At 35.5% G+C, this 6,205-nt stretch overlaps 1 long non-coding RNA gene across 1 annotated transcript; it reads left to right on the top strand.

Annotated features, from left to right (window-relative positions):
* The first annotated feature begins 1,587 nt into the window (after positions 1–1,587).
* LOC133393993 (uncharacterized) lies at positions 1,588–2,714 on the top strand. Its single transcript, XR_009766547.1, has 3 exons — positions 1,588–1,893; positions 1,979–2,057; positions 2,133–2,714. It is a non-coding gene; the product is annotated as an uncharacterized LOC133393993 (long non-coding RNA).
* Positions 2,715–6,205: the final 3,491 nt, after the last annotated feature.

The raw sequence follows: 6,205 nt of genomic DNA, 5'->3' as shown, positions 1-6,205 counted from the left end.
GTCAATTTTCAACAATGAGTATTACATTCTAGGAAATGATGACAAATGTTGGAATTGTTGAAATTGTCTGCCATTTCCCAGTGTCAATAGTAAAGCCTTAAGTATAAAATTTGCATCTTTAAAAGTCCACACAGCTAGTAGGATAAATCCAAACTGAAACAATTATTGTCCTATTGTTGGGTGATATCAACTTCATTGCTGGACCATACAATGTTCAACGAAGTGCACGAAGGGATGCATATTTAGATACATACGAAGCCATTGCAATTTGGATTCCCAGTATAGTGCGCACATCCTTTCTGGATTCGCCATATCACGGCGACAGATTGCCTCGGCAGCAACCATTGTGTCAATCTTAAAAGCATAGGCTCTTAGTTTGAGTATATAAATATGCAAGGATTATGCTTCTGATGACACTTTGACGTGAGCTGAAACTCGCACCAAACGACTATGTTGCGTGTACGGGAGAAAACTCGAGATGTGGACTATAAATTTGCCAGCTTTAGAGCGTCCCGAAAAGCATTGTATGACATAAATGCACCACTTTAGCTGTAGGTGCCTCGATGGGCATCTCAATGTCAGCACAACACCGCAACAGTGACCATCCGTTCCATGATAACAAACCCAATGTCAGCCTATAAGTCAACTAAAGGAAAATGGGGACTGTTCCACTTTTGAAAAGAACCTTTCGGTGCAAGAAGCTTGCAAACACACATTAAAGGTAAGAGAACTGCTAAAACAGGTTGAATGCATACTGGAACTTTCAAAAAGCTTATTTACAGACAACGATGTAGATTATTGTAAGATATGAAAATTTAAAATGTAATGTGCTGAAATAGTCATGTATTTAAAATGTGCAATCCAAGGAGGTAAGCTATGTAAAAATGTTGAAATACATGATTTTTTTTAGAAAACTCATATATATACTAGTGCGATAAACAGCACATAATATTTTGTTTGAATTGTACACTCCAATCAATGTTATTTTGTTGTTAATAAATCAAAATTAATGTGAGTTAAAAATTTGTGCTTTTAGCGTATTGTTAAGGTGAAACTGCCAGAATCGTTTGTTTCATTTTTTATTTTCTTTTCGTTACGTTCACCTTAAACTTCATTAGTAATCGTAACAGAAGAAGTAATGAATTGTGCTTCATTATTTTGAATGACTTCTTGGTAAAATATGGAGAATGAGGATTTATTTCCTAAGGGAATACAGGAGAACGCCAAATCAATCATTAAGCATTCGATTTGTGAGTGAACGAGAAGAAGCTTGAAAATGATAGAAAAACGTCACAGTTGTGTTGAAATCAAAGCACGTTTGTTATCCTTTTTTATTACATTTCGGTTTTCAATACGTCGTAGGAACAATATTGAACAGTGTGCAATATTGTTTAATACAATTGCAGCAGTTGACTAGAACCTTTATTTTATTTGCGCCTGTAGTGTATGCAATGTAAGCAAAATGAGCGCAAAGCGTGCTATAATATTTTTAATTCTTATGTATTTTATAGTTTAGAAATTTATAGGATGATTGCGTGAGATAAGGTTAACCTTTCGCAAATGTCTTAATAATCTTTTACCGTATTAAGGCAAACGAACGATTTATTGATTCAACTAAAAGGCTAAAAATACTTTCAACAGTATTAATTCTCAAAAAATGTTACGTGAAAAGTATTTTCCACACCTTTACCCTTAGCAGCATACTGATAATAGGATCAAGGGAGGTATACATTTGAAGTTTTTTTTACTATAGTCCACTCGCAAAACGTAAAATTTACAACAACCCCTGACGACGAACCGTCTGGCAACAAATCCCTCCAGGCCAGTAATTACTGCATGGAAAATTAAGCAACAAATCCATCTTTTCATGCTGGACCTCTGCTGCTACTTCTGGTATTGCCGCCTTTGGATTGGATTCTTGGATCGAAGATCATCCGTTAATTTTTCTTTCACTTTTCTTCCCCTTCTGGTCACCAAGCTTCGCCGCTATGCTGCACTAGTTTGCGATCGGAGCTCCTTCAACTGCAGCTTACCAGTTGGAAGCGCTGTGTTGGAAGGTAGGTAAAGAAAGCTGAACTACCTCGGAGGAACATAAAATTTCTTTTAATTAAAAACTTTTCTCTCCTTCTCAGGGAAATGCGAGCGTTAAGCCAACGGGCAAAAGGAAGGTGAGGCGGGGGATGGAGAAACTCCACGCGTAAGGGATGAACAAGAAAGGAAGTAAAGGACCGATACAGCTGTCTCCGCTGAATCGCATCGAAGTAGTATTGAATCGTGGTGCAGAAGATTTATGAACGCCATCATTTTCTACGTTCAACCTTTTCAGCCAACACTCGTAACAAAGCATCCTTTCCAGCTGGTGGGATGCATTTGGAGCATTCTAAAAATTTGCTACACCTTTTGAAAATTTCGGCGAAAATTGAACAGAAAACATTTATTCCAATCAAAGGAAAAGTAAAGTTGGCTTTGCTTCAATCGAGTTCAAATGAGTGGACAACGCTTCAAGTAAGCATTTGCTGGAGGTTTTTTTGGAAATTTTACCTGTTGAGAGTATAAACAAATTGGAAGCCGTTGTTTCCGCGGAAAGGGGAGAAGTTATGCGAGCAGTAGTGTGAAAGTTTTCACGGATTACTTTTATTTTGCTCCCTTGTATCGTTCGATTTGCCGGAATAAATCAAATAGCATGGAAACGGCTTTTGGTATTAAACTGAAAATTTGTTGTTGTCCTTTATAATTGTGATTTTGCAAGATGGCTTCATATCCGTATATTTTGAATTTTGCGATGGGTGGTTTTACCCACTTCCTTAAATATTTTATACGATATTGATTGAATAACAATCTGAGATTACAATTTTTAGTTTTTCGAAGATTGTTAAAATAAAAAACATAATTATCAAATCGGGAAAACTGTGTATATCGGAGACTACCTGTAATTTTATCTTTGTATATTGGAAACTACCTGTAATATTTTCAATGTTTTTCCTTGCATACAACTTCAAGCACGTGGTGTATTCTAAAGTTTGTCTTTCTGTAAATGTCCTTATAGTATGTTTGCAATACGAAATTTAAGTGTATTTTTTAAACAAAAATCTACCGAAATGTAATAATTGCTGCATTTTGTACCATATCAGATTCGTCTAGTATACAGTTTATTTAGTTTCAAATTCAAATACATTATTTCCATCATACAAATAGCTCAAAGTTTAATTAAATAATTATGTGATTGAAGCTAATAAACAATTAATATATATTTTCATATTGTATGCTTTAAAGCCTGTAGCTTTATTTTAAATGTAATATTTTTCCACACTGTCGTTAAATGTTTAAATGTCGTTTTCCACCCTGAAGAGAATAAAAAAATCTTACAAAATCTACACACCATGCAATAATATATATTGCTCATTTAGAGAACTAATATCACTACTAATAATAATCTTTCATAGCAATGGCAAAGGTATTTCGCTAAACAAAAAGGAAAAGAAAGATGAAAAGGAATGACAAAAAAGCATTGCATCTCCTCCTCTTCGCTCGGTTTCAAATTGATTACCATAAATTTGCCACCAAACTTCAACCGACCACTGGGAAGCATGGTCGCCAATGACTTTATCGCTTCATCGATCGTTGTTTATGGATGTAATTGCTAGGTCACTCGGTGCCACCATTCGGCGAGGCGAAATGGAAGAAATGTGCGAAAAGTTTAAACGGATTTTAAACACAAAAATTGACTTCAGCAGACACTACCATGTGGAGAACTTTTTATAAAACTTTATCTGCTTTGACAGTGAATTACAATCGTGGTAGATCTGTATCAATGTGTTTTATGCAAGTCGTGCTACGAAAGTTAGGAATCTGTAAAACATCATCCGAATCCGGCTATTTCTTTCACACTTTACGAATTTTCAATACGAATAGTAGTTGCTTGCGAGGCTAGAGCATCGAGTGGACTCTTATCCTTCGTTCAAGGATCATAAGTTTTAAGGTGTTGGCTCTCAATTTGTTCGCCTTTCCTTTCTTCGCAATCAATTCAGACACATCAGTGTAATCGTTGATGGAGGCGCACGGTTGCGAATGGAACGCCATTTGTCACTCGGGAGTAGCTTTCGCAGGTATTTCCTCCACTAGACGTGCTGAAATTGAACGAACGATTTAGTAAGAGTTGATCATTAAGCAGCCAGGGTAGGTTTCACATCGTTAGCTTTAAATTTTAAACACGCGGAATCGTTTTTGTTTAGCAATGGTTTCATTGTAATTCATGGCACTGCTTTTTTTATTAAATCACATAGAATTCGAGACTAAAAACCAGGGCAACAGTAATGTGTAAAATACTCAACTAATACTGACTTTAGTCAGCTACCGTGGCCGTTGAACATCAATGCCTTTTTCTATTTAATGCATACGCTCATTAAAATGCCGTAGATACACTGCCAAAAACGGTTTTTCATGCCCCTTTGAGTCGCCTAACTGGATATCATTTTCAGCTCGTAGAATGTCGCACCGATCCCACAACGGATTGTAGGTGAGACTTTAATTTGGATATCTAAATTTTTCCACACGGGTGACGGTTTACTTGCAGTTCTTCCCAGTGTCAAAATACGTGTAGCAATGGCATGTGTCACTAGTCTGGTTGTCTGGTACGAGGAGCACATATTGCGCGAGAAAGAGAGAGAGAGAGAATGTGAAAAAAACGCAAATTGAAGTTCATTCCGGCGTTATGAAACCCGATAGCAAACCGGGCGATGCTTCCTTTTAATGGTCTCGGTAGTTTAATGCAAAGCTCAGCTGTGAGCCGGTTATGTAGAGCAGCCACTTACAGAAAACGGGGTTGAGATTCGGTCTCGCTGTATAAGATAGCTGGATACCAAACGTAATTTAAAACTAACAAGACATTATTGTTCTAGCAGCACTCACTATTATGTTGATAAAAGCGCACACTAATTTATTATTACTAGCTTTGTAAACAAATGAAATATACAATTATGTGGAACACTTTCAACTGGCAACAGTAATGAATTGATCAATTTTAAGTATCGTAATTCTCGCCAACACGAGCAAATAGATCAAAAATGCATGCACTCGCTATAAGGGGTACTCGTTATGAGGGGTTCCACTGTAAATGTATTACTTTAAAAAAACAAAATATTAAAAAAAAAACATAATATGGCACGGTATAGTCAAATGTTTGCTTTTTTATTCTTTTCGTTGAATTTTTAAATTATTCAACGAGCGATTTCAAACGATACTGTTTTTAAACGCCGAAATGTATGCATCGTGTAGTACATGTATGCCAGTACGTGTAGAACAAGGTGTAGGACTGCTAACTTTTACAAATACATATATTTACATGATTATTACATTGAAATTCAAATGTAAAATTATTATTGCATTCAAATACATAAATTTACAAAGATTATTCAAATAAATGCAGCCACATAGGCTGGTTCAGTGGTAAAAATTTATTTAAATATTCCTTTGATTCTTTATATAGTTTGTACATGAAAAAATAATATCAAAAAAAAAATATTCTGAATTCTTTAGAGCTTAGATTATGAAAAAACTCTGTAATTAAAAAAATGTATTTTAACTTTTACACTCAGCCATGATAATGGCTTTTGAGATAGTTTATTTGTCATAAAAAAAAAACTCTTCAATGGTACAACCAACAAGCACGCTAAATAATGAATGTAAAAGTTACCAATTTTGAAAAAAATGTATTAAACACTTATTTTCTTACATAATTCATTAACGAGGAAAAAAGCTGTAAGAATTTTATATCATGAAGCTTTGATCTATATTTGTATTCTTCGCAGTACTTAGTTTATGTTCGTTTCTTTGAGGTACTGTAACTAAAAAGTAATTGATTGAATTACTCAGCAGAATCCGAAAACCCCGCCCGCCTATGCCAATGTTACATTTCTTCTCATTTGCAGTTTTAAAATATGTTCTTTTTTGTAATCGTTTGATCTATCCCAATATAAAGAGTAAAGATTCGATAAAAAGGAAGTAGCAGCATCCAGTAAATAGGGTTTTCGCTTTGTTTGTAAATGTTATGCCCATGAGGCTTTCCATTGACTCTTGTTGCACCGCCATCGACGGGAGCAACGTTTGATCAATACAAAAATATACACAGGCACGCAATGGAGGCATGGGCATGAAGCTAAACCCCATGTAAACAAAATGCGTATACATTGCATCCTTGGTGCGTATG

The sequence above is a fragment of the Anopheles gambiae genome, chromosome 3, assembly GCF_943734735.2.
Source record: "Anopheles gambiae chromosome 3, idAnoGambNW_F1_1, whole genome shotgun sequence".
In the NCBI taxonomy this organism is placed as follows: domain Eukaryota; kingdom Metazoa; phylum Arthropoda; class Insecta; order Diptera; family Culicidae; genus Anopheles; species Anopheles gambiae.
This window is presented reverse-complemented; position numbering and strand designations above follow the sequence as displayed.